This window comes from Lacerta agilis, chromosome 12 (assembly GCF_009819535.1).
Source record: "Lacerta agilis isolate rLacAgi1 chromosome 12, rLacAgi1.pri, whole genome shotgun sequence".
Classification (NCBI taxonomy): Eukaryota; Metazoa; Chordata; class Lepidosauria; order Squamata; family Lacertidae; genus Lacerta; species Lacerta agilis.
The window spans coordinates 46431156-46444087 of NC_046323.1; the positions used below are offsets into that span (position 1 = coordinate 46431156).

The 12932-nt window shown below is 39.8% G+C and overlaps 1 protein-coding gene across 12 annotated transcripts in view; it reads left to right on the plus strand.

Annotated features, from left to right (window-relative positions):
- The window catches only part of KMT2C (lysine methyltransferase 2C), a 162220-nt gene that overhangs the window by 13928 nt on the left and 135360 nt on the right, over positions 1-12932 (plus strand). The gene's annotated exons all lie outside the window — the stretch shown is intronic.

A 12932-nucleotide genomic window follows, 5' to 3' on the forward strand; every position in this document is an offset into this window, starting at 1 on the left:
GGTTGCAATAACGATGGATAGTAGTATCCGAGGCACCGTGCAGGAAAGTTATCCGAATGGCTTAAGTTGACACTTGAGATATTTCGGAACAGTTTGTTATTTTTGCTTGTCAGGAAAACGTTTGTATCCATGTGTGTTGAATATTCATAATAACAAGCACAACACTCTACAATCAAGTGAAAAATCCAGCTCTGGCGTAGCAACTAATTTATAGCTAAAATACATTTTATATTTTATAGCTAAAATCAGAGATATACTTATTTCAAATGACATATGTGACTTTTGTCTCTACTTGAATGCTGCATTTTTCTTTGCTTGAATAGGATATACTAGAGAATATGATTTATAGTCACTAGAGAATCTCTTTATTTTTGCAAATAATTTAAAGAATCAATGTAAATACAGCACTTCAATAGAATGTTTAATATAACAATTCCTGCCTCTAATGAAATATGTTTAAATAGTGTTTTCTGGAACATTGTAAATTAAAACGTAGTATCCAAACATTTTCAAATTATGATTGATTTTCTACAAGAAATAGGTCATAAGTGAAAGAATAGGTTATGTAACTAGTTTGTTTCAGTGAACTTGATAACACAGTATAAGGAGTTCTCTACATATAAGGTCTATAGGGTTAATTCCTTAGTATCTCTGAATATCTATAAAGTTTTTTAAAAGTATCGAGTGCTAGATATACATTATGACACACCAGTCACCTATCCTATCATAAAATTGGAGTGTTTAATTTTATTTGATTTCTGAATTTTTCACAATAGCAGAATTGCATTACACTTCAAAATATGAGCACTTTATGCACATTATAAGATTTGTGCCCGCTTGAAAATATAATGAGGCAGGCAGGTCTGTCTTGGTTTTACAAAGCTATTGCCACTACCATACAATTGTATGAAAAGTTCTAGTGAATTTTTTTATGCCTAAATAAAAATCCTAACACTAGCTATCCTAATAGTATACTGAGAGTATACAAGCACTGCTAGTACTATTTTCATGCACAATAGGAGAATCCCTGTAGTACAATGCCTTGTAGTTGAAAATATTTTTAGCTGTGATACTTTCAAGACAAATACAGGGTAAAGACAAGATACTGTTCTGTCAGCAGTGCAATGCAGCTGCATTCATGCTAAGCCATTCATTAATGTCTCTTTAAAGAGCACTATACAATAGTTTCTTAATGTTATAAAAGCAGTTGCTCCATACCGCTTGAATACAGCTGCCTCAGACACTACTTGTGCTGATGTATAACAGATCAGAGACTCTTTACTATACAGTACTGGGTTTTTTATACATATGAATAATACTTAGCTTCAAATTACTTTTTTGTTTTAAACCTACTATGCTTACATGTGCTAGTTTCATCATTTCAAATTGTAGTGACTGACCAACCTTTTTGATTCTGCATCTGGACAATGTAATCTCAGATCCTAGAATAATGAAAAATGTAGTTTATGTGTAGTTTCTTCTTGTTTTGTTTCTTTGGCATTTTATATTACACTAGTTTGATCATTTTTATTTTCATTTTTTGTCAGTTCGACCTGGAAACAGGCATAGTTATTCTCGTTGTTCACCACATTTAGCACAAGCAACAATGTATTTAAAAGTAAAATACATTATATAGAATATATTCCATTCCTTTCCCTGCCCTCCCCCAATGAGTAATGTTTCTAATCAGACTCTGTAGGGATTGAGTAAAACAGCTCTTTACCAGCACTGTTCTATTCATATTTATTTGGAAGTAAGTCCCACTGTGCTCAATGAGGCTTACTTCCTGGTAAGTCGGTAATGCTTCTTTTAGTTCAGTGGTACTTGCTTTTGGGTAGATATGGCTTGGATTGTGCTGTAAAATATCCTGTGATTGTGAAAGCTAACCAGCTCTAAAACAAATGAGCTTGAAGTGATATTTCTGCTCTCTCTTTTCCTTTCCCTTGTCAGTTTTTTGTTCTGTTAGAAGCAGTGCTTTTTTCCTGAAAAAAATGTTTAGGGGTACTCTCATTTACCTACTCATTGAAATACTACCCCCTCAATGAGGCCAAACTTAGATTCACAAAATGTTTAGGGGTATGCGTACCCCTGCATCCCCCGAGAAAAATCACTGGTTAGAAGTATGATTTGTCTTGTTACTCTGAGAAATTCCCATATCTGAACAGTAACAACTTATTGTAGTTTGTTTCTAGTTCAAGTTGTAAGCATCACCCACCCACAGGTGAACTTCTCAGGGCTGCTTCCAGCCACTTCCACTTTTGAGGCCACTAGCCATAATGAAATGAAAGATGCAGCACCCAAAAACAAAATAAGGCATGAAAATAGACTGAGACATAATTTGAATTCTGAAACTTATCTAACAAACACTTTTCTAGCCATTTCAAGATGAAAGTGTGTGTCACATTTTAGTCCACTGTACTTAAAAACAAGTCAGAAAACATATCCAATACTAAAACATTGACAAGTGTCTAAATTTGAGGTCCCTTTTGAACTCGAAGCCTCAGGCCAAATGTCCCCCCTGGCCCCCCTCTGATTGGTTCTGCACACACACACACACGTGTTAATAAGATCATGATGTGCCTTACTGGATCAGGCAAATGGCACAAAAACAATGCAACACTAATAGATAGATAGATAGATAAACAGGAATTCAGAAGTAGCAGGTTCTGACCTTATGGATCAGGGAAAGCCAGGGCAAAAATATGTATCTTCACAAGATGCCTGATGCAAATAGATGGTGCTTTACATATGGCAAGCAGAAGGGCATTTTTTGTATTGCAGGGAAACCATCCAGTGATATTCTATAGGGTATGGTACCACAAGTAAAATTTCCCCGAAGATCTAAGTGACTGTTCATAATATAGTTTATCTGCAGCCTCATACTTGGCATTGCTTGGGATTTCTAAAACCAAAAAATCAGTGTAGTCTTGCAGGGCCGTCTTAAGCATATCCAGCGCCGTGGTGCAGAAGGGGTGGAGGGCGACGTTCTTGGTGCCCCCCCTCCCCTGTGGTGCAGAAGGGGCGGGTGTGACGTTCTCGGCACCCCGCCCCCTGCGATGGACAGCTCGAGGCTCGCTTGCTGCGCAGGCTTCCACAGCAGTCCCGCTAGTGCCCCGGGGCGGGCAGGAGGGAGAAGGGCACTGCATAGCTTTGTGTACCGCCGTCTCTGCCTCCTCTCCCAGGCAGGAAGCAAGAGAGCGCGGCTGGCTGTAGGAAGAGCCACCGCCGCTGCCGCCCAGCATGCCCTCGCAGCTGTTCCTGGTCAGTCCTGGACTCCTGCTGCTGGGCACCCCTGATGGGCAGGCACCATGGTGGGTAAGACGGCTCTGCAGTCTTGAAAGGTTCAACTCGCCCTCTTGATTCAACATCATGTCCAGTTGTATCCAAATATAGTCTAAAGCCTCTTCTTTGATCTCTGGAACCGTTATGCAAAATTTGGTTACAATATCTTAAGAACTTTCCAAATGCATAACAAACAGACAAACAGTTTTCTAAAATATAGAAAGAAATACATTTGTAGCAGGCTGTATACAGCACAGCAGACAAGGCCTTTTTAATGTGAACTTAACTGGAGATGGGTGCAGGTTTACAGATGATTGTTGAGGCATCAAACAAGGAACGGGGAAGGGAATGGAAAGACTTACCGGTACATCCAAAGGGCTTGGCAGACGGCAGAGTTCTCCAGGTAGAAGATTGGGCTGAAAGCCCATTTCCCCTAGGTATCAGGATTGTGGCACCACAGTTATGGAGGTGTGAGTAAAAAGATCTCTCTTTCTCTGTGGAAAAAGGGTTTGCACCACATGTGGGGTTGGGGAGTGCATTCAGCCCTCATAAAGTGTAACTCTTGTTTTAGCCCCTCTTTGCAATGAGTCTCGGAGGACGTTGATCCAGAAGTCCCTACCTGTCCTATTTCTTCTGAGTCTTCTCCAGTTCCACTATATGCAGTAGGGAAGAGGCGCTGCCTGACTGCCCCAAGAGCCAAAGCCTCAGAAGGAGGTAGCGATAGGATTTTTCTGGTTGAGGATTCCATTCTACCACCAGCTGGATCTGCTCTTCTGTGTGCACTTCAACAGCTGTATAAAGTATGCATTGAACAAAATGCTTTAGTGGCAGAGGGCAATCAATCTGAGAGCTGTTGCCAAGCATGAAGTGGACTAAGGCTTTTAAAAATTGGCTTTTGCAGACAACTGGGAAATGAATGGCCACAGTTCCTTTGCAAGTCTGCAGAGCAACTTAGAGGTGCCCAATGGTTCTCCACCTCCAATTATCAAGGGCGGCACTCTGCTTTATCCCCTCCAATTCTCAATGGCAGCAGCAGGGGGCGGAGCAGAATAAGCAGTAAAAAGGGGGAAAGGGGACATTCCAGCAGCACATGGAGATCTGAGCCTTGTGGATACAATGAGGTGGGGGGAAGTAGTCCTCTTGGATTGCTTCATAAGCCATTCACTGTAATGTTCTTTGAGAACAGCCTAGCCTTGGAGACTTGTGGCACTAAGAATAATATTAAGGGAATGAACACTTTGTTCTGCCTTACCTTGCCAGTGGTGCCCATGTATCAAACTACATCTGAGACAGCCTGAGAAAGGTAGATGACTATATCTGACAGTTAGACAGTTGGGAAATAGAGAAGATTGTCTTACTCCAATATGAACTTTTAAGAAGAGGATAGGAGAAATAACAAGAAAAACCTTGGTAATGTTTTATATGAGATCCTACTAGTAAGGTTGAAAATTTCAGGTGTGTTGTAACTGAATTGTGAGGCAAACGAGACTACCAACCACACACACCACTTGTGATGGAGTGCAGGGAAACAAAGTAGCTGCCATTCAATTAATTTATCTGTGTGGTCACGTTTCATTATTGCCTATGGAAGTTTTAGGTTTTTTTTAAGTTCATACCCAAGAAGCCCTGTATTCATGCTTACCGGTAGGAGTTCTGGGGGTAATATATCGGTAGTCTCTAAACCATGATAAATTGGGGGGGGGGTAAGGGTGTAGGTGGTTATCTTTTCTGTCATGTAAAAAGTGACACCTGAAGAAGTGCAAGCAAAGAATTGATATAAACAAGTGTTGTCATGTTTTTTAAATACTGTGAGGAGATATGCATATTTAAATGTATGAGCCTTATCAGTGCAGTTCTATTCCTAAACATGAAATATTAGCTGTAGTTTACTGAAAAGTTTTTAAAGTCACTAATGACTCACTTTACTGTATGCAGCGGCATTATTTCAGTATATACTATATATTGGATACATAAATTAGCTTTTATATTGTAAGATTTTGTAAAATGTAAATAACTCCAGGAAATCTAAAAACATGATTGGAGTGTCATGGGGGAGGGGAATCACTAAACTGGATGAGACATTGTGTTCTGTCACTATCATGGTGCCTTGTATGGTATGAGAAATAAGATATTATTTCTAGGGAACAGCTTCTTTTCTAACTTGAAAGGAATAACAGTATATTAAATTAATTATTTCAGTCATTCTGAAAGAATTGTTTAAAGTGGAACACTTACATCTTACAGTATTTTAATGATCAAGTGCATCTGTTTCCCATGACACCAACTGGTATACTAAGGGTAAAAGGGGTGATTCCATATTGTCTAGAAATGTAAGACACCTGAATGCTGACTGACCTTTCTGCAGGGGACTATAGGCTTGAATCGTTAGCGTTTTTCAGTCTAGTCATGCTAGTTTTTACTACTCCTGTAGTATGTAGTTCACTTGTGAAGATGAAGGCTGTCTGGAATACATTTGCAACCTGAACAGTAGAGTCAATCTGACATTAGTGATCCTGTTTACAACTGAAACAAAAGCGAAATATGCTGGAGCCTGCATTATGTTTCAATACTGGAGACATGAATGGAAGCGCTAGATCTAGCACTCATACAACTTAATAGAGGACAGGCCAGGGTATATCTTAAATTGCCTTGCACTCCCTATTCTTTCTGGGAAATTGTAGCTATTTTCTCATTAATTAAGGTACAGTATAAAATTCTGTAACAATAAAGACTCTTTTTTGGTACAGTAGGTATCTTAAGGGAATTGTTTGCACCATCGGATCCTTTCATATTCCTCATCTGTATATAAGTTTGGGCCCACATTCTTGTAACAATTATATATGTTCCATCACCTTTTAAACTTGCACATCTTCAAAGATCCTGCATATTAGGGTACTGTATTATGTTGGGGAAGGGCCATATCTGAGCAGTAGTGCACATGCTTTGCAAGCAGAAAGTCCCAGGTTCCGTCTACCTAGTGGCAACTAAAAAAGGCTGGGAAAGACTTCTGCCTGAAAGCATGGAGAAGTTTCAGAGTTATCAGTATTGAGCTAGATGGACCAGAGGTCTGACTTGGTATAAGGCAGCTTCCCATGGGTTGTATCACGCTAAGTTCTACTTGGAGTAGACCCATAAAAACCAACAGCCCTAAGTTAATAATGCCCATTAATTCCAGTGGGTCTATTCTGAATAGAACAGTTTCAAGGACTTGGACAATACTTCACCAAACAAGAGGAGATCCATCTGAGCAGATATATGAACTGACAGCTGGGAAAAGTTCTTTACTTTGAACTAAACCATAACAAATGGCACTTACCAAATAGGAGGGTTCTGACTCCATTGGTTTAGCTAAATCTGTAGAACAAATTAAACTTTTTGTTAAAAGCAATTAAATTTTGTTGAGAAGTACGGCCTTCTGTGGATCAGCCTTTCTTTGCTCTATGATTAGGAATGGATTGTTAAGGGTGCAGTCCTATGAATGTTAACCTGGGGATAAATTCTGTTAATGCGTCTTCTGATCCATTAAGAGAAAAGGTTTTTTTTATTATAAAAAAATACATTGCATATGAACCAAAGTGAATGAAGTACCTATTTCAGCGCAAGAAATTTTGCTGTTTCTGAGAACCCTGCAGAAAAAACAACCATTATAAATATGATAAAAAGTTGTATGTTGAATTAATCTCCTTCCTTTACATTGTTCCTTCCTCGTATGACCAACCTTTTAGATTGTAATCCTGAGAGCAGGACTATGTTTTATATTTATTTTATGTACAACACATAGTTGTCTGAGGCACTTTAAAAGAATTATCAAAAGGCCTACTTAGCCTTTCCAGTGAGATCTGTTATTGGGTAAAGATAGCAAAGTAGAGTTTTCAAGGTAGCCATGTTTTGAGATTAGCAATCATAGTTTTGAGTTTTTGAGAGTCCCAAATTATATACAGCATACTGCTGCATTATTTTGTATAAACACACAGCATAAACACAGTCTTTGTCCCAAATAACTTGTAGTTTTGAGAAAAAGTGCAGCAGGTGGGTGGGACAGATGTATAGCATAAGAACATGAAACATTCTGGCCAACATGATTAGCATATGCTCTTGCCCACCAGCTGCTTTGTCTCGTATCAAATTGTGCCATTCTTTTCTATTCACATCTGCATACTGCAGAAACACCTTCGTGTTAGTTTACAGTACTTTCTTGTTTTGAAATTGTTCTGTTAGGAGTGACAACACCAAATAATTTTCTGTGGCTGTTTGAAATTAACATTCTTCATGAAATTATTTAAATATGAATGACACTTATGGATCTAAATGATATAATGACATTCCCCGCTAGTATCTTTTAGCAGCATAATATTCCATTTGGAATTGGCAGTGACTTTAAAAAATGGGCTTTAAAATTCAAAATTCAACTTTAAAAATACTTGCGGCAAATTCAAAGAGAGTGAATTTATCGTGAATGTAACACTTCCCATTAAAAATTATAATCTACACTTACATTGTCCTAAAACTGAATAATGGCATTCTATTAAAGACTTTCTGAGTTAAAGGTTCTTTTTCAGTGTGTGGTAGGGGAAGAGAACCATATTTACTTGAAAATTCAAGGATGACAGAGAGGTTAGCCTACTGTGTCATCAGGGACACGGGTAGCACTGTGGTCTAAACCACTGAGCCTCTTTGGGCTTGACAATCGGAAGTTCGGCGATTTGAATCTGTGTGATGGAGTGAGCTCCTGTTGCTTTGCCCCAGCTTCTCCCAGCCTAGCATTTCAAAAGTACACCAGTGCAAGTAAATAAATAGGTACCGCTCCGGTGGGAAGGTAAATGGCATTTCTGTGCACTCTGGCACTCGTCATGGTGTCCTGTTATGCCAGAAGCAGTTTAGTCATGCTGCCCATATGACTCGGAAAGCTGTCTGTGGAGGCTTCCTCGGCCTGAAAAATGAGGTGAGCCCTGCACCTCATATTTCCTTTGACTGGACTAAACCGTCCAGGTGTCCTTTACCTTATATTTACTTTGTCATCACTACCACCACATATTAGATGCAATATGTGCACTCACTTGTGTTTTGTTGTATTCAGTATAAGATTTACACCACCTAGCCCTCAGAGCCTTCCTGTAAACAACAGGGAATCTGTAGCTTACGCTGATGGATTTAGAAATGACCATGTCTATATCCCTTTTCATGTTGCTGATCCACATTGAGACCAAGGTTTTGATGGGGATGCCAGCCATATCATCTCGAAAATCTCACAGAGCATTTAGGAATTTATCAGTCTCCATGAGCAAATCATCTAAATGGGGGAAGTGTTGCTGCCAATCCAAACCTTACTGGGAAGGAAATGTTCTGTCCATGACAGTGCAGGGATTACCACTCTGTCTCCTACTGAACAGTTGTGTAGCTGAGGGGTAAAAGGTATTGAGGGCATGCCACACTTTGTACATCAGGGTAGAGATGTGCTGAGACAGCCACATGATTGTTATGGTGGCTGTGAAGTCTGGAGTTCTTCCAATCAAGGCAGCTTCCACATGGAAGTTGATAACTCCTCATATCAAATGTCTTGGGGTTTTCTAACATCACACTATACAAGAGACTTTCTTTGTCAGTTTAGGTTGGGAGACTGCTGGGCATCAGGGTACTAGCAGAATATCCATTCTGTCTATCTGGCCCAACCTCCTAGTACAGATCCTGTTCCTAGGCATCCTTGGAAGGGAAACAGAAGCTTTATGAACGACAGCACTATGTGCCCTAGTCTGGAGTGGTGTGGCTCTTGAGTATTCAGGCAGTCAAAAATGAGTAAGGTGTTTCTCTCAAAACGCCCCCCCTTCTGTTCATGTTGCAGTGATGCAACCAGTTTAATATGAATGCAAGTTGAGGAAATACATGAATTTCAAAGTGGAAATTTTTATTTAAATCAATCTACTGTGCATAAAACACATTAATTATTTGTAGCAATATTCTAACATGTCAGCCTGCTATCTCCATGCATTTATGGTAGGCATGATGTGAAACTTGAGCTATATACAGTTTGGTGCAACCATTATGAATGCTTTGATCTGCAGGCTTAAAATATCACAGTGGCTTGACTCCTAATCTGGCAAGGAAAATGTATAGGTAATTTGCTGTTATCTCTCTAGTAGTTCTGGGTGGCTCCCCTATCCTCTTTGAAGGACATGGCCAACTGCCTTAATAAACCCAGATGCCAACTTTGCTGCCACATAAACCCGGACAACACCATTACTGGTCCCAACAACATCAAACATACCATCTCAGGACTATTTAATTGCTCATCTTCCAACATTGTGTATGCAATCAAATGCCAACAGTGCCCTTCAGCTCTCTATATTGGACAAACAGGCCAAACCCTACGCCAAAGGATAAATGGACATAAATCTGATATCAGGAATCACAAGACAGAGAAACCAGTAGGAGAACACTTCAATCTCCCCGGACATTCTACAAAAGATCTCAAAGTAGCTGTCTTAATACAAAGAAATTTCAGAAATAGACTGGAAAGAGAAGTGGCTGAATTGCAACTAATCACCAAACTTAAAACCATGGAGAAACCTGGTTTGAACAAAGACATTGGATTCTTATCTCATTATACATAACAAAGCTATCTTTAGCCATCTCACCCCTTGTCTTTCCCTGCAAGACTAATTGCAGCCTTTACCATCAACAGGTTTTCCACACCTATCAGCTGATCACCCATTCCCACCATCCTTCTGAGTAATACCCCTCCCCACTCCCTCACTATATTTAAGGATCTGGTGACTTCTGTTTCAGTGTATCTGAAGAAGTGTGCATGCACACGAAAGCTCATACCAAGAACAAACTCAGTTGGTCTCTAAGGTGCTACTGGAAAGAATTTCCTATTTTGTTTCCTATTTTGTTTTGCCTTAATAAAGTATACAGTTCTATTATCTTTTTGCAGGGAAAGAAAAGAAAAAGGCATCTTAAACAATTATTTTAAAAAATAGAATCTTAAAAACTTAATCCTTATGCCGAGAAGATAAATAACATAATGATATCTAAGATACTGTAAGGAGAGTACCTCAATGAGATAAAAAAACTTTTATAGTGTACGTACAAAATACAGTCTGCATGTTGCAATAACTAAGCATGTACCAGTTCTAGACGTTAATTATCTGGTTAAATTCTTTCTTGGAAAAAACAAGAAGTGTTTTTCTGAAGATTGTTAGTTGAATTTTGACTCTTTCAATGTTGGGTTAAAAGTGCTAACTGCTGATGTGTATAAAACCATTGTTTCTGGTTTTTATTTTACAAATTGTTTTGTACCTAATTTCTTGATGGCAAGTGTTCATGCAACTAAATTTTGTTTCTGCTGTCATGGTCTAAGTTTTTACTGTGAGGCTGTGAGTATATAGAACCTATTCTGTGTCAGAAATCTGCCTTTCCATTTCCTATTGAAGGAATAATGTCAAAGCAGCAGGGTATTTTCCTGTGGCCATCTATCTGTACTGCACCTGATCAGTAGAGATGAAATAGTGAATACTTCTCACTCAACCTTTTTCAAGCTCTAATTCACATAGATGAACACAATAAAAAATAAGTTGGGACTGTGTGAATTGCCTGAATGCAGTAGTTTTTTCTGAGAAGTTAGAGTTTTATATTGTCTAATTTTTAAAACCTAGTGTACAAGAAACAGACGTATACAGTACTGGTAATTTTAGAATTTTCTAAATAGGACTGCTGAGTTCTTTCATTAAAGCTTCATAAACCAAAACAGACTGTTGTCAGTAGAATATATGGAAATTTAAAGTTTTGAGACCCCTTTACTTATAAAGTTGTAGTTGAAAACATTTGAAGGTCACTAGGTTTGGGAAGGTTGTGGTAAGGTGCAAAAAGCTACTAATGTGTGCAATTACTGATAAAACTGTCTAGGTATGAATGGTAACGCTGTTGCTTATGACCTCCAATGTTACGCTGGGGCATATGATAGAAAAGGAATATATTATGTGACAGAAGTAGCCAGTGTGCTGCCTGCTAGGTGTTGTAGACTGCAACAGCCACCATCCATGATCATTGATCTGGATTTCTAGGACTGATGGGAACTGAAATCTAGCAACATATGGAGGGCACTTCGTTGGGTTTCTCTGCTCTAATAATTTGATCCATTCCCCAACCCCTCTATCTTACTGGTTTTTTGGCCAGTGGAGATGTATGGGCATTTTTTTCAAGGTCCGTAGAGGGCAACATGTGTATTTAGGATAATGCCATTGAGAGAGTCCCAGTGCCTGTTTTGTCTGTGACTAAAATTGTGATTGCTCAATAATGTGAAATAGGATTTGTCAGTATTTGGGCAAATATAGTCATTTTTTTTGCTTACAACCCCCCCCCCCCAATAATATTTTTAAAAAAATCCTGATTTGGTAAGTGCTTTGAGTTTGCAGAATCATGTGCCCACCAGGGGCTTCTTTATGTGTCTTTGTTATCTGATTGGAGTGCACTGAACTCAAAACATATTCAGGGAGTTCACTCTCCATCATCTGTTGTAGCACTAAGGGATGTTCCTCCTACAGTCCACTCAGCCCTTTCCCAGGATCCTGATCTCCATTCCCCAAGCCACTGAATCCCTCCCCAGGATCAGATGTTCCTTGAGGCTTCAATTCCACTCCCCTCATCCCACTTGGATCCTCCCACAGGTCCCCTAGCTCCAATCCTCTGATCTCTTCCCACTCCTCCAGATCTCATGACCTCCTCCAGGACACCTCAATGGGACTCAAATGGTAGGACTTCTTGGTATATCTACTACAGTGAGAGATTTTACTTTCTTGGGCTCTATGATCACTGCGGATGGTGACAGCAGTCACGAAATTAAAAGACGCCTGCTTCTTGGGAAGAAAGCAATGACAAACCTAGACAGCATCTTAAAAAGCAGAGACAGCACCTTGCCGACAAAGGTCTGTATAGTTAAAGCTATGGTTTTCCCGGTAGTAATGTATGGAAGTGAGAGCTGGACCATAAAGAAGACTGATTGCCGAAGAATTGATGCTTTTGAATTTTGGTGCTGGAGGAGACTCTTGAGAGTCCCATGGACTGCAAAAAGATCAAACTTATCCATCCTTAAAGAAATCAGCCCTGAGTGCACACTGGAAGGACAGATCCTAAAGTTGAGGCTCCAGTACTTTGGCCACCTCATGAGAAGAGAAGACTCCCTGGAAAAGACCCTGATGTTGGGAAAGATGGAGGGCACAAGGAGAAGGGGACTACAGAGGGTGAGATGGTTGGATAGTGTTCTCGAAGCGACTAGCATGAGTTTGGCCAAACTGTGGGAGGCAGTGGAGGATAGGGGTGCCTGGCGTGCTCTGGTCCATGGGGTCACAAAGAGTTGGACACAACTGAACGACTGAACAACAACACTACAATTTAACTGTAGTAAATCTGAACTAAATCTGGTCTTCATGGGCAATGCTGCACCTCGACCCTTAGTTATTAATCCTTCTTCTCCATGTATCTTGGATGATGATGGGAGGAAGGCAGATGAAGACTGGATTGCATGTACACAAAGATTTTCCTTTTTGAAGATGAATGGGTAATCAGCGTGCCCCTCTTCTGGCCACTGTCCCCAGTCTCTCCCTTGTAGAACAGGTGGCCCAAAAAGGGAGATTGAGAATGGGAAGGATCTCTGT